Here is a 21698-nt window from a genome sequence, read left to right on the forward strand (position 1 = left end):
GAAAAGAATTGCCAAATAAAAATAATGCTTCTTCAGATAAACAATGAAAACAGCATGAGCTGCCAGACCTAGTGATACTAAAACAATTACTCATTATGTACCTAAAATTCAAATTTAATTGAGCATCCCATATTTTTATTTGCTAAATCTGGCAGCTCTCTATCTCTAAGGCCTATGTTTTATAATGAAACTATCTAAGTGAAGGTCTACCTTCCCTGTACCCAACAACTATCCATCAAATCTGAGGAGACCTAGTGTGAAGGCCACAGTACTTTCAAAGCCATCAGTAAGATAATCAGCATTTTAAAATGGGCAAGTTCACCATCTCAGCTCCTGAAATCTCTGCCACCTACTTAGGGCCAAGTAGGTAAAGATGCTATTTCTTGGAGGGTATTCAGGCCTTCCTCCAGGACCCAGGAATGTGATGTGGCCTGTCTGTAGATTTGTGGGACAGGATCAGAACCCTGGCTAATGGGTGTCAGGCCCCAGATGCCTTGCACAATTGAACTTTAGATGCTTATGTTGCTTCCTCTCTGGGAGAAACCTGCTTTGGGAAACTATCCAATACCCTGACAAAGAATCGTATTCAGCCTGCCGAAAAGAGAGAAAGAGAATCAAGTTCAAAACTTCACAAACTTTTGAACCCAGTGCAGATACCTCCTATCTAGAAGATGGTCTCTGAGAACCATCATCCCAGGTTGCCAGCTTCCCGAATAAAGCAACCTTTCCTTTCCCACCAAAATATTAAAAAATAAAAAGACTCCTGCTGTCGATTACCTAGAAAGACAATAAGTTACAATAAAATTACTGAAAATGCTTTCACTAAACTAACATGGAAGACCGAATTTAGTTTCTATAGGTTAAAAAAAACAAAAATAACTTAATCATGAAACATAGAGATCCACCCAATTTTCTGTTGAGAAATATTTAATGTAATCATTTTTATCGCACAGGCATGGTGTATATTCACTAGCTCAGACAGAAATGATTGGCTTCATAAGAAAGGAATGTGTTAGGACGAAATTACAGGACTAACTTAGCTTCCAATGGCATCACCTGAACAAGATGATGACCAAGATTGGCCAACAATGAATGTTTTAATTATACTATAGTTAATACCTTCCAGTGTCATATGAACTAGAAAGTCTACATTTCTAGCTGCTCTCATTGATTTAATTAATTCAATAAATCATTCATTTATCTAGTGAATATAATGTTCTTACTTTTGGCATTTGGCTAGATACTAAAAGAAGTAATTTATATGTAGTGACGGAAACAGACATTTGCAGAGAATTAAGCAATAAAAATATAAGCAGGACCTACCTACACAAAAGAGAAAAGGGAAGAAAAAGGAGAGAGACAGAGAGAGACAGTCACAGTAAGAGAGACAGGAAGACAGAGGTACCAAAGAGACTGAGAGAAGGACACAGAGAGTCACAGCAATAGAGACAAAGAGAAAGACAGAGGTACTGAAGAGACTTAGAGAGAGGGAGAGAGGGAGAAAGAGAGAGAGAGATCCTCTTCTTGGGGGAGGAACAGGTTAAGAATACTTTGATATTTCTCCTCCCCTGGGGGTCTATTTATAAAATTTCCTAGAGAAAAGTTTAAATGAGTTAATTTTCTATTATATATATATATATATATATATATATATATATATATAAATATATATATATTTACATATATATACATTAATTTTATTTATTTTATATATAAATTAAATATTTTATATTTAATTTTATATTTTAAATGGCTTAATTTCATATTTATATTAAAAAGCTGAGGCTTTTTCTCATTATATATTTTACTTTTTCAACATTTTGCACTGGAGAAATGCAACAAGCAGGGATTATTACTCTTATTTTACAGATGGGAAAAGGCTCTTAAGCAAATTATCACTTCACTTTATTTGTATATACACAGTAGTGATAAATTGCTTATGTTTACAAAAATATGAATTGTACAAATAGGAAAAGAATTAACTTCAGACATATGTAGAAGAACTGTAATTTCAGAAGGAAAAGGTGAGACTTCTTCACTATCATGCCTGACAATGAGAATATTTGAAATGTGACATATTCAAAACAAAGCTTGGCAGCAAAGCCAGGATGATCAAGAATCTAAGGAGAGGTCTTAGAGAAAATAACCACCTCCCAGTGTTTCCTGTGGTTGGCTCTGCTCAGGTAAATTCCACAGCTCTGGACTTGTGGGACCTTTAATAAATAAACAATACACTGTACAGTTTCAGAAGGCAATGATGGTCATAATAATTATATTCTTTCCACTCCTATTATCTGCTAGGTCCCATGCTTGCTAAATGCCATATACATATAATCTTTTAATCTTCACAAAAATCTTGCAGTACTGGTATCATAATTTTCACTTTACAGATGAAGATCGTAAAGCACTGATGAAAAGCTCTGTTTTTGTAGTAGTTGTTGACTCAAGACTTGTTATAAATTCAGGTGTGTCTGACTCTAGGGCCGGAGTTCAATTCCTTTATTACTGGGGAGTGGGGAATAGTCAATGACTGTGCTGTAAGTTTAACGTGGAATCAAAGACCAAACTATTTCAGAGCAGGGGTGACCTTTCTGAGGCCTCTGAAATCAGACCGCATAATGGGTGCCTATTGGAATGGGTGCCTGTGCAGATGGAAAATATGAATAATGCTGAGAACTTTTTCAAACTACACCCACTTCCCGCCCTCCATTCCTTTCCCCCTTCGGGTCCTCAAGAGAGACAAATTTGAGACCCACTGTTCTAAGAGGTCTTAAAACTCAGAGAAAGTCAGGGAATAATAAGCAAGTGTCAAGCTAATATTTTTAGCGGAGGGAGACGAAAAAGGAGGTCTTCTTAAATCGCTAGATTATGTAAGGAACAATGTTAGATACTTCCCAAATATTAATCAGCTAATCTCAAATAATACTTAAGGTTTACTGTACTCCCATTTTTAAAGTTTATTTATTTTGAGAGAGCGAGCAAGCCTGTAAGTGGTGGAGGGGCAAGGAGAGTGAGAGAGAATCCCAAGCAGGCTCTGCACTGCCAGCACAGAACCCACGAACCCACGAACCTTGAGATCACGACCTGAGCCCAAACCAAGAGTTGGACGCTTAACTGATTGAGACACCCGGGTGCCCCTATCGTACTCCCATTTTTGAAATACTTTAAAAACAGAAGTAATCATTTATGTAATAGCGAGATGCTGTTCAATGTTTCTCTTAGCCATTAAATAAACATTTAACCACACTGAGCTGATAAATTTCCATTAGAAATAAATATATTTGCTGTTTTTAGGTAGGTCTGGCAACCTTATGCTATTCAGTGTTTGAAAAAAATCAAACAGAAAAGAGCCCATCGAACTTTTGTTGTGTGGATCTCTAAACTGAAAGAAACACTGGGCCAGAAAATCTCTGGAAGCACAAAAAGGGCTGGCCAGCTCAACAAGTGAGGCTGTACTTTCATTTTAGAAGAAGTAGAGCAAATCTTACTTTCAAATTTTACTGTGGATACCTACTGCTTTCAAATTGCTGAGTCTCTTGTGGGAGGCATCACAACAAAGTAGTTGAAATCAACTCCTTTGGTGTAAGATGCATTTCAGTCCCAGGATTTACCATTTATGTGGTTGTAGGACATTACATAACCCCCTGACTTTTTTCTCACTTCTGAAAGAGGAGTAACCCCAGGGGAGCCTGGGTGACTCAGTCGGTTGAGGGCCCGAATCTTGGTTTTGACTCAGGCCATGATCTCACAGTTCATGGGTTCCAGCCCCACATGGGGCTCTGCACCGACGGCTCGGAACCTGCTTGGGATTCTCTTTCTCCGTCTCTCTCTGTCCCTCTTCTGCTCTCCCTCTCTCTCTCAACATAAATAAAAAGAAACATTAAAAAAGAAAAACAGGACTAATACTGTTATAGTAGAGTCCATCCTACCTGATGTGTTTGGACCAGTAGTTGACGCATTAAACAAAAATACTAGTCAGAAAGAGACACGTTAAAACATAAATACCTTAATTTTTCTTAAAACACATAAAGTTCAATTTTCTACTTTTCCCCATATTTTCACGTCCTTTTATTGAGTATAGGTTTGGTGACAGTCTTTTTGTGTTTCATAAATTATACTGGTTTAATGGACCCAATCACTCATAAGCAGAAAATTTGCAAACACACTGATATAATAAACTGAGAGATGGTCTAATCTATATTTTTATGATTTTGCCAATAATTCACAGTTGAATATTCACATTTCATATGACAGTGATTTTAGCCATCTAATTTTATTCAATCCTTCCAAAGAATTACGCTATTCTCTTTCTTAACTATGTTCCACAGGTTTAGCCAATTAATTAAATTATACATATAATATTAATTAAAATACATATAAATTATATATTGTGCAATGTTTAATTAGAATTTTACATATTTAATTACACATATAAACTATATAATTTGAAATATGTATGTGGATGGATGGATAGGAAGACAGATTTATGATGTTTGTAAGAAAAAGGCTTTCAATTCTATGTATTTACTACTTAATTAACTTCTGGTCCCTCAAAAAGCATTAAACAGCAACCTCCTGAAGTTATTCTTAACTTTTTCAGGAAATCATGGACTGCTAGGATAATCTGAGAAGAGCTGGGACTTCTTCCTCAGAAAAATAAACACACCTACATACCTTTAAAGTATTATACATTTTTTCAAAGACCCCAGAGACTCAACAAGTTCATTCTATGTCTCTTATGGATCCATGATCCTAAAGTAAGAACACATTTTTGTTTTTGTTTTGCTACTGCAATAATGCCATTTGCTTTCTAATTAGGTTTGTGTTGACTGAATGCTTCAGAAAGAGTTGCAAACCTCTGTAGTTTCAAATGTTTTGGCGGCCTTTTTTTGCATAAATTTTTAAAATCCCATCAAATTAAATCTATACCCAAATAGGAACAAAATAAACAAATAAAAAACAATAAAACAAAAATGAAATCCAAATCAATTAAAGTTTCCCAAGTTATTCTTCCCCTAAATCTTAATTCAGCTACTGAGGAAATACTTGTAATCACTTACCACTTCACAGATTAGCTGACATTTTCAACAGATGCTAAATGCTCCAGCATGCTAAATGCAAGTGTGATCCTTTCCAGAACTGCACTGTCCAATACATTAGCTACTATTCACATGTAGCTATTTAAATTTTAATTAACTAAACCTAAATTCACTTCTTCAGTCACATTAGACATCTTTCAAGTGCACAACAGCTTCATGTGGCTAATGGTTACTGTTTTGGACAATGTAGAGAACATTTCCATCACCTCAGAAAGTTCTAGAGCACTCAAGTATTTCTGCTCCCATCAAGTGATTTGTATGCTTGCCAGAAATCTGTTATGTTTGTTCCCAAACCAGTTTATGCCAGTTAGGTTAATGTGAAATTGTATCATTTAGTTAAATAGTATATAAACCAATTTAAAGATGAGTGAGAAAAGAATGAAGGGTTTTCTAAACCTTAACATTTTGGAAATGTTATATGATCATATTTAAAAAAATGCTAGAGAGTTGGATGTAGGTAAGACAATGTTAAAAGATTGGAAACAATCATAAAGAAAGTAGTATTCTGCTGTTAGATTTCTTGGCATTAGATGTGTGCTTAAAGACATCTGAGGAACAACAGAAATTAGAAATCATAGATGATGCATTAAGGGATTTACAAACAAAAAAAAACCAAAAAAAAATCACTAAGATCTGTAATCAGTAACCAAACTCAAGAGTAGTTCTTGGCTTGCATAAAAATACTGGCAAATATACAATCAAGCTTTTAAATTTAAACAAAATGTGTACTGTATGTATGTGTTAGTTTTTAAGATCCATTTCTCAAAAATCTTCATGGTATCAACAGCTAATCCTAATTGTATTTAATAGGAAGGTTTCTACTACACACAGCAACACTGCAAACATGAGTCTTCTTCATTACTACAAACTCAGTGTTTTCATAATTAGTTGTGTCATTTCTATTTGCCACATTTAAGTTCATTGGATTAAATTATATTGAAAAATTTATGGACAGGAACCTGATCTAATTCCAGATGTATGCATAACTGGTCTTTTAATTATCACACAATAAAATACAATTAACAACACCACCAGTTACTTTATTCTTGAGCTCTACTCAGTTGCCCTAATCTAAGACATTATACGGAGATGAAAACCCTTGAACTTTAATTGTGTTCACTCTATTTAACCTTTTGATTTTTTTCTGACTTCAAAAGGTTATTTATCCATCTATTTACAGTATCAAATATTTGAGAAATAAAAAGTATCAGGATTTCATTGTTTTGCACATTGAGATTCAGAGACAGAGGGAAACCTAAAACTACATAGTACTACTGGGACTACTATAATCACTACCACTACCTTTCTTTCATTAAAACAGCATCAAACAAATATTGCAATTGATAGTTGTTGCTTGATCAGTAAATATTTTCCACTAGTCCATTAAATTCAAGGAAATATTTAGACTATCATGGATCAGACATCTTTATTTGACATAATAGCATCAGCATAGAGTATCATAGATACTCCCAATTATCTAGGTCAACTGTAAGAAAAGATGCTTCTAGGTTTATTAAAGGAGAAGATTCATTGCAATTTTGCTTTACTGTGTGATATTTTCATGTAGGAGATGGAAAAATGGCTGCCCTTGGGAGCCAAATGACTGATGAAGTCACTTTGAAATACCTTGAGAGTGACTGTATCTTTGGTCTACCACAGTCCCTGTTCCTTCCTCTTGTCTTCAAGTCTGGCTTACTATATTGCCTAGACCCTGAAGCTATTCAAGTTCATGATCCCTGGTAAAAGTGTTTTACATAATGCTATCTTGTATGTCTTGGGGAGGATACAAGCAATTGAGCTCTGAAGTTGAGCTTAGTTATGGCTACCATTTCATATTAACTTTCATTCTTCCAAGCAACATAATACTAACAGGTTAACCAATTCACAGTTTCTTCCCTTTTTACTTAGGATATATCACTAACTGCTAGGCCATACTCCTCTCCCCTAGAGAAGGGTTCTGGAAGGAAGGGAATTACCATAGTGGACTAGAAAGTAGATAAAATTTTCTCTATGCCTCCATAGTAAGAGTGCATTTCTACTTGAAAAGAAAAAATGAAATGGAATGGATACAGAGTTCATTTTAAATGATATTAATTATATCTATCATATTTGAGTGTGCAGATAAATTATTGTGTTATTTGTAGTCTTTTAAAAATAAAACTTTATCATCTTATTTCAATCAATTACAATTTGTTTAATGATACTACCTAAAAATATATTGATAGCATACATAAAATACATCTTCTTGCATAGATCATTGACCTAGATAAAAATTTAGGCTGTGTCCATTACTAGTGGATTGGTTCTGACAAAAATCATTGAACATTCTAGGGCTCAGTTTCGTTATCTGGAAAATGGGTTATTGATCTCTAAGGTTCTTACCACTTATAAATCTAGATTTAATTTTTAATTTCAATCAAGTACTATTTAAGTTCTTACTAAGTAAATGTAATACATGAATTATACAGCTTACAAACTAACGTCACTGATCATAACTAAACCTACAAAATGTAATGGGAAAAACGAGGTTGAATATGATTAGGGTCAAGTAAGAGTTCCAGGAGTCCAGAATGAAGAGAAACAGAATAGGATTTAAGAGGGATCAGAGACAGGAGAGAGACATGGGTAAGTTTATTTAACTCACACATTCCACATGGAGTAGAAAGAAGTCACAAATGAAGGCACACACAAGACAATGCCAACTTAAAAATCAAGAACTACCCTCCAATAGACTTCTCCAAAGTTAAATATGATATTTCTAATTTCTCTTTAAAAAAACTTTAAAATCTTGAGGAAGTATACTTAAATATAGAATTACCCTAATGTATCACATAATGTTTTTGTTTCACTTAAAAATGTTTTGTTCATTCACCAAAGATTTCATCATATATGCAGAGCACTAGGGTAGGGAGTTGTGAGTTTGGAAAAGACAGCTATTTCTGTACACAAGGGGCTTAGGTTTAGTATAAATAATAGAGAGTAGCTAATTTCATAAATTACCTTCAAATAGTATATCACAGGCTTAACTGAACGTTATAGACTGTGTTAAAAAAAAAAACCTTATCCCATAATGATATATTCTTAAGAGTCTAGAAATATCTCAGATAACATAGGACTTTACTGCTGAAGCATAGTTTATTTTAAGGTGTGTATAGTTTCTCACCATTGCCTATAAATGATCTACAGTTCAACCCAATCCAACAATTAAAAAAAAAGTATATACAGTGCTAGGAAGTCAGTCCCCTTGGACACTTGGGCTCACCGCTAATGGAAGTTAGAAAAAGCTCTGTGGGAAAAAAAAGTTTCAATGGCTATCAGAATTTGAAATTGAGAAAGTCCTTAGAGAAAGAGTAAAGACTTGGGGATGAAGAAGTGATATCCACTAATCCTGAAGAACATGATGTTAACATGGAGCAGGTTTGTTTGGAAATAGTAGTGGATGGTAGCAATCAGTAAACAAGTAAGAGATGAATGCTCTCTCGGTATGTCAGATCCTTCACCTCATGGTCTTTCACAGGCATTCCTTACAGATCTTTTAGGGAGGTATCAGTGCTCCCCAAGATCAATGTTAGTCATGCAGAAGTCATAATAATTCTGAAAGGCAGAGGATATAATTAGTGACTTCAAGAATTATTCCTACATTCTGTGGAAGAGAATCCAGGCATGGGTACAAAGTAAGGTTCAGGGTGGCAGAATTTCGTATCACATCTTTTGGGGAATCTTAGGGAATCACCTATGCTCATGAGTCAGCACTTGATAATAGGGAATAAGAGAAACAGAATAATTATTTACAGAAAGAGACTCATTTATTCTAATAGCATAGTTCATGGACTTCTGGATTGTTTTCAAAAAGGCTCAGTTCAACTGCCAAGTAATTTATCTGATTCCCTCATAGTTCACTGAACTAATAATAACAAGCAATATAAGAGTATTAACATGAACTGGTGTTATAAACTAAATTAGACTTTTCTAGCATGGTCCAATTGACTGATTTGCAGTTGGTTTTCCTTTTCCTTCCTTTCTCCCTCCCTGATTCCATGCTTCCAGTTCCAACTCCTCCTGCCTCACTCCACAAAGCATCTAAACAAAATCAGCTACTCTGAACAAAAAGTCTCAAAATATCAAGAGTGATAGTGGTTAAGTGAAATTTGCCGATATTTAATTGTTTCCTGAATTTTCATACTTCTTTTGTTACCAATATGGAAATCTTGCTACATAATAAAACTTGACCACTTAAAATTCTTACAGGAATTACTCAATCTACACAGATGTTTCCTCACTGAATTCTAACTCTCTAAATGTACAATATTTCCCCATGGTTTATTGGGCATAATTGAACTATTCCTAGATATTTGATACCAGCAGTGGTCCTGAATCTTGGCTTCTTTGAAATAATCTCATCAATCTGTGTATTTGTCATCCATAATTTTTTTTTATAAAACTATATTAAGCTAAATAACCTCCATAGTTGGAAGAGAAAATTCATAATTAATCACTAGTGAAAGCATCCCCATGTAGTATTCTCACCCTACAGAAGAGTTTTTATTTTCTTCATTTATACTAATCATATCCTCTGCCTTTCAGAATTATTATGACTTCTGTATGACTAACACTTTTGATCACAGCTATGTCGTTGTAAGTTTTAAACTGTTCTCTCATGATAACAGTTCACTTTAGATAAGGTAGATAAGAGACCACAATTCTATGCATTTGACATGGTATTTTCAGAAGATTATCACTGTACACCACAGTTGACTTCTGTGATACACTTAACTCTGTTGCAACACGTGGAAACAGGCATTTCTGGGCAATAGTATTCTACTTGGCCCATCAAAGATGCTGACTTGGTCTTCAAAGCTATACACAAGAGTGTTGGGATACACACACACACACACACACACACACACACACACACACGTGTGTGCAAAAGGAACTCCAGGCTCTCAAGGGCTACACTATTTACAAAGATGTAATTGTTTACCACTCAGTTGTCTACTTCTTACACTTTTGTGTAGAACTGCTACCATTAGGCACAACATTGTTTTTCTTTGCTAGGAGTACTTTCCTTCTCATCTCTTCATTCCCTCTGTCTCTTTCTCACTCTCTTGTCTATGTCTCCTGCCTCTTGCTCACTATCTTTTGATTGGTCCTTAAAAAGACTCTTCCCAGGCTCTGGGCTGATGGCTCGGAGCTTGGAGCCTGCTTCTGATTCTGTATTTCCCTCTCTCTCTGCCCCTCCCCCATTCATGCTCTGTCTCTCTCTGTCTCAAAAATAAATAAACATTAAAAAAAATTAAAAAAATAAAAAGACTCTTCCTTCTTAGCAACTACTAGTATTTATTTATTTATTTATTTATTTATTTATTTATTTATTTGAGAGAGAGAGAGAGAGAGAGAGAGAGAGAGAGGCAAAGGGAGAGGGAGAGAATCTTAAGCAGGCTCCATGCTGAGTGGGGCTCAATCTCACAACCCTGGGATCATGACCTGAGCTGAAATCAAGAGTCAGATGCTCAACCTACTGAGCCATCCAGGAGCCTTAAGAATACTAGTCTTTAACCTCTGCGTACTAATCAAATAACTTTGCTTGAAATTATTGGTATTCAGCTTTCTAAGGCTCATGTGTTCTTCCTTTGGTGATTCAAAAGTTCCTTCTTCACCATTGTTGGCAAATTCTAGATTCTGAGATATTCTGGATGCCAGAGTGTTCTATAGGAAGCTTATCACCACATTGCCAGTATCTTAGGGTTCTTAACACATTGATATCTAAAAATCTTTTCTAATGTATTCAATGTTTCATACATAGAGTTTAAGGTTCCAATATCTACAACTATTCAATTCTGTGACTGAAAGATGATCTACATAAACTGGTTTCTCTATGTAAGTTACACCATTCATTGCCACTAAAATTTATGACAGTTTAATGGACTCCAAAGAGACTCATTTGCTTTGTACAGACAGAATATTACAGGTGCCTTCCCTTCAAACAAAAGTGTGATCTAATCCTCTATTATACTTCATATACTTATTATTAATTTCTTGACATACTTATGATATTGCTGTTTCTGGTTTATTCAACAGATGTAGCTGTACAAAAATAAAAGGTAGAATACAAGGGAAGTATACAAAACACAAAAAGCTGATTTGTAAAATTGATGCTGAAAGAAAAACTATTTATCTAGAAATCAAGGAATTTAAAAATTCAAAAGAAATATGCACAATCTAAATTTAGAGTTATAAACTATAATGAAATTATTAATAAAAATGAATCTGCTCTATTTTTATTCTAGGGAAAAAGTAATTCTAAATTTTAAATTGTATGTCTAGGATGAATGGGCACACTCAACACAGTAAAAAAAAAAGCAAGTATATTAACTGATGCAGAGCAGTGTGGGAATTAAATTTAGGCAAATTTCAGGGGACCAACACACAATACTCAAATTTGTGACTATTTTTGTAATTCATTCAAATATTCAGTAGAAACTCATCACAGGGTGAGATCTTATACTCCATTCATTCATCCAATAAATATTTAGATCTTATGTGAAAACCACTGTAGGGGATACAATGAAAAATAAGGCATGGACTTTGCCCTCAAGGGGCTTACAGTCTAGTATATACTGGGAAAAAAATAAACAAGCACATAGATAACCATAATATAAGGGAGAAAGTGATGTGTCATAAGAAAGACTCAGACAACGTGCTATTAGATCATTGATACCAGCAGACTTGTTTTTTATTTTTGTTTTTGTTTTACTGTAGTGTCTAAGTAGCCAATAGAATAGAAAGAGAGACCAATGATCCCTTTGCAAAATTAAGAGCCAAATTTTGTGAATCTGTGACTGAAGAGTTGCAATATCAATGCAGTTTAAGTCACAGCTCACCAGTTCCTAAAAATGTTCGCTCATAAAGTAACAACCTATTAGAAATACCATCTTGCCAATTTTTATAAGAAGATTCAAATGGAATAATCTAGTATTTAGGGATGAAAAGATCATTTTAATGTAATAAAGCCTCAAATTAATTATCCAAAATACTCATGACACATTACCTTCTTGCACAGAAATTGGCTTGATCAGATTAAAGTGGTGAAGGATTCCTCGATGGCTCAAGTGTGCTCCAAGGAAAGCTAGAAGGTTGTACAGTTAACTCCCAGGGTGTAACTCTAAACCATACAACCTACTACCTCAACCCGGATGCACACAGCTTCCAATGTTGCTTCAAACTCCTTATCATATCTTCAGTCAGCTCCTCCAAATATGGCGGCCATACACCTAAGGGCTTGGCAAGGATGTAGATATAATACGCTAACATTTCACCAATGAACTTAGTATGTGTCTCCTAGGACTATCCTAACCTCTTGGATTTCCAGCACAGGTCATACAAAATGTCCTCTGACATCTCTCCTGGCATAGTTCTCCCAGTAATTAATAATATTAAAGAGAAATAGCATTCAACTTCATTTTTCAAGAGAAAACAGCTCAATAGTAATACATAAATCCCAGTTATAACCTTTAATTTCCTTATTGAAGTCAATGAGGTATACTAACCAGTATAATGTGAACTTAAGTATCTGAACAGGATCTATTCAGACCATGTTTCAAACCCTGCTATAAAGATTCAAGTTTCTTAAGTAATTTACTATACTTGGATTCAAACTTAAATGGCTATGTTATAAACCCTTCCTAGTGTTCGACAATTGAAGCCTGCCTCTAAAGACAGATGAGGGTTAATATATACATGAGAAACAAAGAAAAATATAAATTCTTCAAAAGTAATCAACTAAAATTTAACAGGAGCTTGACTAAAATTTATTTAACGGCATTTGTCTATAACATTTTGTTAGATTACCACACTGACAAAGACCCATAGAAGCGAGCTTGTGCAGTCCACTTCACCACAAGATCGGATCTACGGGTTTATGCCAATGGGCAACATCTCACTTGGGCTCCCTATTAATGCAGAATTTGTTGTAAATATCTGATGAAATTAAATGAAAATAATCATATCGATCCTTTAGTATAAATATTTTAAATGCTAAAATGCTTTTAGTATACATATTCCCAGTTAAAGGCCTTCATAAATATCCTACACTAAATACAGGTTTCTATACATGAGAATTTAAAGACTAGTATATTGAAATATTTTTCACAGATAACTTTTGTTTTAATAGTGAATATTTTGTATTTGGACTGTTCTAATTAATAACGAGTTTTAAAAGAAAAAAAAGGATATATACATGCATGTATGAATTATGTAATTGTGAGGCATGAATGTAGTACTACCAGCCTATAATTAAGACCAAATTAACTATTAAGCTAATTGTGTAAGAGTCAGACTGTGCTTGTTTTAACTCTTTTATAAAACCTCGGTTAGTGGTTTTAAGGAATGGGTAACATTATAACTTTCTCATAAAACAAGTAAGATTCTGTTGACTAGACAGAGAATGCAGGAAGTTATTGAAAAGTATTAAATGTATACATATGTGTCTATAGTTGGAATAAAACTGAAATTAACTATATTTGGATAAACTATTATCAGAAAACCAAAATTAATGACATACTAGCAAGCATTACTACTACTAGCAATGTTACTACTACTAAAATTTATACTCCAGATCTATTGCATAAAAGAGAATATATCTTGCCTCTTCAACACAATATATTTAAATTTATTTTTCAAAAAAAGATATTCTTAAACATACTATATAGCTACATACAACTCTTACCTGGTCAACAGGTTGGGCAAAAATAAATTGTCACTAAAAAAATTTTAAACCACCAGACAATAAGCAAACACACAAAGAATAAACATAAAGCCAGCCACACTCACGTTTTTAAAAAGATTTTAAGCTCAACAGCAACAAAATTGTAAGTTGTACAATCATTAATCGTATCACTCATATCCACAATATTTAGCATTTCTAAATTATATCTTCATTGTGAAAAATAGTAACACTACATAAAAATTACTTAGTGTTTTTGCATGTTTTGAAATAAATGAAATGTGTTTCTTAAACTTTAAATAGATGATTCGGTCTACATAATTTTTGCCATTATTTGTTTTCTAATTATTGCCATACTTATTAAAAGCCACAGTAAAAAATCAACAATCATGCATTTAATTATAGTAAAAATGTCTCAACATATATTAATAAATTTAGATGTGAAATAAAAAGCAACATTTGTTTTGGGTTTTATCATAACTATAAGAATGTATATTTTGGTTTCATTATCTTAGTAGATCATTTTTTGAAAACAGCACAACTTTATTCCCTCCCCCCAGATTTCACTTCCTTTTATATGGTATGACAAATAAAAAATATATATTTTCTTTTTCTAAATTACTTTCTATTCAACCGTTCTATGAATGGATGTATAGCTACATGAATGGATATATAGATACAGAATTCAAAGGGACTCAAACTGCACACTGATCACAAACTCAGACAAAAATTTTTCACAAAGGTAGGTAACAGTATAAATTCTCAAGCCATCAATGAAAATTCCAACAGCTAGATCCATAGAGAATATGAAACGAATTCTTATCACTAAACACAGTCAAAATTGTTTTATTTTTTTCTTTAAAAATATTAAATATTAATTGCTCTTTTGCTTTTTGTTTTTACCTGAGATGATTTTCTCCTATGATCACTTTCTTCACTTCTCATATCCATTTTAAGTTTTTCCCTAAAACAACCACAAAAGGAGAAATATCAGACAACTGCTGTCTAGGAGAATCATCTGGCTGGATGGTGGGAATGAAGGTAGACGGTCGAGAACAAAACACAATGTCAAAATGGGCAAAACCTTTTAAAGTATTTTTTTTTAAAGGCTTGGAAGACTCACAGAGCCCCACCCAAGGCTACTCATATGACATATAATGTGGTTTCATAGTTTGCATTTATGCGTTCATTTTGGTTGGTGTTGTTTTCACAGTAACAGTTTTGAAAGTGAAAGGAGGCATGGCTGTTAAAGAAGCGACTAGGTTTTGCACAATGAACTAGTGAAAGCTGAAAAGAGATTTGGATTTGGCATGGAGCTTAATAAGATAATTAAGAGTGTAGAGATTAATGGCTCCTAAAAATAACATTTAAAATAATGTTTTTCAACTAAAGGATCTTGAAACATGAAAACAGGTTTATAAATGTTAATTAAGCCTGTGAAAGTTGATGCTCCATTAGCTGAGGCAGCATGAAGGAGCAAGGGCTATTTTTTAAATAATTAGTGAACAATAACCGATAAACTTAATAAAACGTTTTATTTGAATATTATCAGTATATAGGGTAATTGCAATTTCCCATAATTCTTCATGGAATAACAAAAAAGAAGGTAGAATGCATCAGTTCTATAATATTTTCTCTTTGTTTACCCTACATATTGTCAATATGATAAAATATGATTTTAAAAGCACAACAGTTTGCTTAAAGTTTATTCTTTTCGTGGCAAATATTATAGCACCAATTCTTAATATGCAAATCATAGTGTTCATTCATATACGCTGTATTTTTAAGAAGCACTTTCTCTTTTTAGCAATTTTTAAACATGTTTAGAAACAGTTTTAATCAAAATTAAAATAGGTGGAATACATCTGCTAATCCTTTCCCACTGAACCAGGCAAAACTGGGTTTTGTTATGAAATGCTTAAATTGCTTAGCAATTTACTTGTACAAATAGACAAAATAATTAGAATGCAATGCATTTATCTACTGAGCCAATCATTGCTTTAAACTTAAAACAAGTTTGTATGTACTTTTTCCACTAAAATACTTAATGGATATTTCTAGCGCTCTCTGGAACTGCCCTAAGACAAATGCTTCTTTTAAAATATATTTTAAAAGAGAGTATTATTGTGAAACAAGCTTCTTTTTTACTTAGCAACTGAGAACATGGTCTTTACATTTCTATTTCGGTTATACTGAAATCCTGGTAAATAGTTTAAATATAACTTCCCCCAAACTAATTTTATTTGTCAGTAGTTTAATGTATCTTCTAATATGACCCTTTTTTTTTTAGAAGTTCAAAAAGTTTCTTCTTCCACATTTCAAATTATGAGTCACAGCAAACGAAAGCTTTAGTTTCTTTAAACAGCTAGGACTAAACGCTCACTTTTCTTAGATAGCAAAAACTAATACTGTACATGAAAAGCATAGATAACATATTAATGTCTTTCCAAACTTCGATGTATAACAAAAGTAAAAACATGTACCGTCCTTTCCATAGACATTTTTCTATTTTTACTTAAGTTTCTATTCTAATCAGGATTAGAGCAAGACAGCAAAAGGAAAAAGTTAATAAGAGTAAAGTGGGTGATGAGCTAAATAAGAGTACATTGAAAGTTCAAGGTTCCCCTTTTATATAAGAGTAGGCTTAAAAAGAAACAACAAAAAAAGTTATACCTGATATGAAAGGTGCGATTTCACCAAGTGCAATATATTGCTAATTATGCCATATTTTTTGAAATAATAAAAATAGGAAGGCTCATTTGGTTATGTTGCCTTACAAAGCTGCTTTACAAAGCCCGATGTCTCTGTAGGTATACAAGCCAATGTTTGCTTTTTTTTGGTTTGTTTTGGTTTGGATTTTTGTTTGTTTGTTTTTGTTTTTGTTTTTGAGCAGGAGCGTCTCATTTTTTTTCAGCACTGTTGCATGAAGTAGGACAAACTCAGATTTTTTTTTCTTCAGGGCTCCTGTTATTTCTTGGAAAAAAAGGACCAGGGTGCTTGTCTTCTTTTTCTTCCTTCTCGGTATTCCAGGCACAAAGCACTGCGCAGAAGCTGCACCAATCCTTGCTGTCCCTGGCAGCAGAATGGTAGAAGGTGGGAGAGACCAGGAATCCTTCCAGGCTGAGCTGACTTTAGAAATGAGGATTGCACACGTTTGTCTCCTGAACCAAAAGGGTGAGAAGGCAGGGTGCCAGTTTGCTACTCTGCTGCAATGATCTCATGCTCACTGCTGCGGCCGTCCTGTTTGCCCTGTTCAAATGCCTGTTCATTATAAACCAAAAAAAAAAAAAAAAAAAAAAAAAAGTACTTGGATTCTTCAGCAAGCAGAAAGGGTATTAACATTAAAAAAAATCAGCAGTAAGAAAAGCCAAAAAACAAAAAGCACATACAATTTTAAGATTCACTTGTTATGCCTCAATATTCTGTTTATATTTTTCTTTCTTTTTTTTTTTTCCTATTTAGAGATAAGCAGCAGAATTTATCAGGCGTGAAAGGGACAGCCTCCTGGTGGCCTGCCAAAAACCCAGAATAAAGGCGAAGTTGTGCTTCAAAGCTCAGTCGCTTGCTGAGTCTGGCTAAAGTCAAGTATTAAGATCCACCATTTTCTGAGCCATGCTAGAAAAGAAGAAAAAAGTCAGGACGGTTGCTGCTTTCCAAGTCTCCGTTGGCACCATCACAAAATCTCAGTCGTAAGGTCACATGATTCTCTGCCAAATGTAGAGTGCATTCCCATCAAACCATTCTGCTGATACTGCGAAGGCAGCTATTGTCTCGTTTAGACCCAAAGTTCAGCCCACTCTTCATTGAATTAGCTGAAAAACGCATCACCTTTGGGGGCTGGGAGTCATGGAAACGTCTACCTGGCAAGCTGCCCACTTTTTCTGCCCATCAACCAGAGATGGAATTGTGCTGCCTGATGCAATGAGGACTTGGAATGTGAAGACTCGTCCAAAGTGAATCTGATTCTTGCAACGCCTGTTTCAGTTTGCACAGAAAACTCTGGCTTCTTTTATTTAAGGTGGGGGGGGGGGATCTTTCCTACTAACTGTAGCAAATAAAGGTCTGAACATGCCTACTCTGCAACTTTATTTCACAACACACCCAAATGGTTCTCAAATGAAAAGACGGAAGCCCTGCAAGTGTTCTGAGTTAAAGGCATCCCATCCTCTGTCTCCTACTCCTTACTAATACATGCAACAAGCTCAGGACATTTGTTTTAGTCTCTCACATTAAGATTAAAAATCTGTGCGATTCTTCTTGCTTTCTATTACTTTCTGATTTTATCTGGCACACGTTTTGTACTACATGGCCACAAAATCCACTAGCAACAGTGGGGATGCATTATTGCTTCAATCTCCTTCAAAGTGGTCCCCAGAGAGAGCTAGTTGTCTCTTCAACCACACAAAACCTTGCAACTGGGTTCTGTGGTAATCCTCATCAGTACCTAGCACAGCTGCTGTGCTGGTTTGCTGAGAATGACTCATGTAAGTAGTGCTCTTTCTGTTCCTTCGCTAGCTACAGTTTGCCTGTTTGGCATGAAAGATGCCTTTGAAAGATGTAGGGAATGTTATCAACACCTCTCAGGCAATAAAATGAAATGGTTCCCCCTCCCCAATGAATTTCCATTCTAGCAGGCGACCAAAGTTCCCATGGAGGAACATTTCCAGACTTTCTTACAAAAGTACAGTGAATTAAATCTTTCACCATTTCCTTAAGCAGAATCTAAAGCCAGGCGGGAAAACGAGCATTATTAGTATTTAAACCAAACATACTCAGTAGTACTAAAAAGAATCATGTTCTTCTCCTCCATTAAAAAAAAAATGGTTCGGTAATGGGAGATCTTTATCTAAAGTATAATTATGCTTGCAAAAAAATTATTTGCAGGACTTTACCAAACGATGGGCTAACATTATCCCTCCTCCATGGATATACAGCCACACAACGCACATTACATGACAAAGGTTTAAAGATAATCAAACCACGATTTAACTAAAAATCAATCATCATCATCAAAAAAAAAAGATTCAGGGATCTAGGAAACAGACCCTAAAAATAGTCTAGGTCTTTTTTATGCCATGTTCTTTGGGTCACTTTCTTTTGAAATGATAGGAGGGAATATGCACATGTGCACACATGCGCACATGCACACACACACACACACACACACACATACACACACGGGAACCATTCTGGCATCTGCCCCATTTGTAATTCAAAATACAAACAATTCTAAACCATAAAACAAAAACTGACACATGTGCTGAAATTAAAATTGCTTTCTTCTAGGTTGCAAAATTCTGGACAAAGTTTGCTAATGCCCTAAGCACATGCTTGGAGTGCCTGGTGGAAATCAAGCATGGGCTACAGACACATATGTATCATGCTTCAGCATAGCAAGAATCAAGTAGATATGCTCTTACAGAAAGAAAAATTTAGATTTTCAGTTCTCATTCACTTATTCAGCAGGTATTTATTAAGTACTAGAATGTGGGTTGGCCTTGTGACAGGCACAGGGTAATAGCAATGAATCAAATGAACCTTACCCACCCCCCCCCACCCCCGCCCATGCAGGAGTCATTCAGAGAGAACTTTCAAGTGAGAAAAGCTCACTTCTAAATGTAAGTGTCTCAATAAATGCTAAAGAAGACTTTATTGGTGATAAAGGAATCAAGAAACAAACTAGCAGAAACTGGAAAGTAGAAGTGAAATGGATATTGAAAAGTACATTACAGATAGAGATGTATTGTTTCAAGTTTTCTCTTTTTTAATAGAAAATTTATTAGTCAGTTTTTAATCATTCTGTTTAAGTTCCTTAAAGAAACTACTGTGAAAATTGAATATGCTGCCTTCCCAATTAAAAAAAATATATATAAAACAGAAAAAAAAGAAAGAAACAGGTGAAATTCACTTCCAGGAAGATGTAGTAGATAGTTTTTCCTAATCCTTCTGCTAGGTACAACGAAAAAACTCTGGACATCATACGTAAGACAAATGTAAGGAGACTCTGAAAGATGAAGAGAAGAAGACAGAACAGCTAGGGACCTCAGGACCCAAGGAACAACATCGTGGCTAATTCCTTGGATTTTAGTTTTGCCTCATATATCCAAACTTCAAGCTGAAGAAGCTGACAACCCAGAGACACCAACTGGTGCAGACCAGAGAAGTCCCCAACAAAAGCCTGTTCTCTGTAGCCAAAGAACCAAGAAAGCAGCAGCACAGAAAGACAGAAAGCACTGGGACAATACCACTTTGCTCTAGTCAGACACCACACACGCAGCCATCCCTAACCTGCAAAGGCCCAATGAGGAGCCTCCTACTGACCCTTGTTAGGCTAGAACAAAGCATCCTAACCTCCTCTCCCCAATCCTAGGGTGGTGTAAGGAAGTCTGAGTAGGGAATTGGGATTGGGACTTTTGTCCCTGTCAGCAGATAACAAAGTCTCTACTCTAACCTGATGTATTATCATCAGTAGACTCCAGATAGGGATCCTGGACTTCCACTGCAACTCAGTAATAATGAGACACTCTTCTCTCTCCCTACTAAGGTTGTGTTGGACAGAGAAGGCCAAGTGGAGAGTTGGGACATTAGAAACTGCCCAACCCTACAATTCCCCAACCTGTAAGGTACCAGCAAAGGCCATCATGGGAGCAATAACAAACCACTCCCATTACTCCTAGCCAATAAAGTATCAATGGATGCCTAGTGGGGAACAGGAACACTCACCACTACCCAGCAGTAACACAGAGCCCTCCCACTCAGGAGTCAATGCTAGCCAGGAGGGAGAGACCTGGACTTCCGTCTATACCTGCAATGACAAGTGTACCCCCTTTCTCTGCTGGAGTAGTGTCAGAGGAATCTAGATAAAATCAAAAGTTTAAATAATAGTAATAATATAATTAAATAATAATATAAAACTGAAGATAATCTGTCATACAATGAAGCAGAAACATCTCTAAATAAACATTAAAAAAATTAAAAAAAAAGGGGGGCACCTGGCTCAGTTGGTTAAGCATCCGACTTCAGCTCAGGTCATGACCCCACAGTTCGTGAGTTCAAGCCCTGCATCAGACTCTGTGTTGACAGCTGAGAGCCTGGAGTCTGCTTTGGACTCTGTGTCTCCCTCTCTCTCTGCCCCTCTCCCCCTCATGCCCTGTTTCTGTCTCTGTCTCTCTCTCTCTCAAAAATAAATAAACATTAAAAAAAAAGAAACATCTCAAACTAAATGTAAAAAGACATCAATACTTGTGAACACCAAGATAATAGAGATATTAGAATTATCTCACAAAGATTTTAAAGTAGCCATCATGAAAATGCTTCAGTGAGAAATTATGAACATGGCTGGAACAACAAAAAAAAATTAAAAGTGTTAGCAAAGACATAGAAGCTTTCTAGAATAACCAGATGGGAATTTTAGAACTGAAAAACATGGTAACTATGATAAATAAAAAAAAAATGCAGGGAGCAAAGGAAAGAACCAGTGAATAAGAAGAGAGAACAATAAAAATTATCCAATCTGAACCAGACAGAGAAAATATACTTTAAAAAAGTAAACAGAGACTTAGGAAACTGTGGAACTATACTAAAAGATAAAACATTTGTGCCATTGGAGTCCCAAAAAGAGAGGAGAAAGAGGGTAAGGCATAACACATGGTAAAAAATGGCCCCAAACTCCCAAAAGTTAGCAAAAGGCATGCAGATTTAAGAGTATGAACACACCACAAGCAAGGAAAAAAGCAAAGAAATCCACACCAAAACATATCATAGTCAAACTTCTGAAAACTAAAGACAAAGAAAAAATCTTGAAAGCAGCAAGAGAAAAACATAACCTTACCTTCAGAGGAAAAACAATTCTGACAAGTAAATTTCTCATCAGAAAC

The 21698-nt window shown here is 35.0% G+C and overlaps 1 long non-coding RNA gene across 1 annotated transcript in view; it reads right to left on the bottom strand.

Moving 5' to 3' along the window:
• Positions 1-12286: 12286 nt before the first annotated feature.
• Positions 12287-21698, bottom strand: part of LOC122491289 — a 133195-nt gene continuing 123783 nt past the window's right edge. Inside the window, exon 3 of the long non-coding RNA XR_006299325.1 lies at positions 12287-14785. This is a non-coding gene — a long non-coding RNA (uncharacterized LOC122491289). The remainder of the gene's footprint in view (positions 14786-21698) is intronic.

Source organism: Prionailurus bengalensis, chromosome C2 (assembly GCF_016509475.1).
Source record: "Prionailurus bengalensis isolate Pbe53 chromosome C2, Fcat_Pben_1.1_paternal_pri, whole genome shotgun sequence".
In the NCBI taxonomy this organism is placed as follows: domain Eukaryota; kingdom Metazoa; phylum Chordata; class Mammalia; order Carnivora; family Felidae; genus Prionailurus; species Prionailurus bengalensis.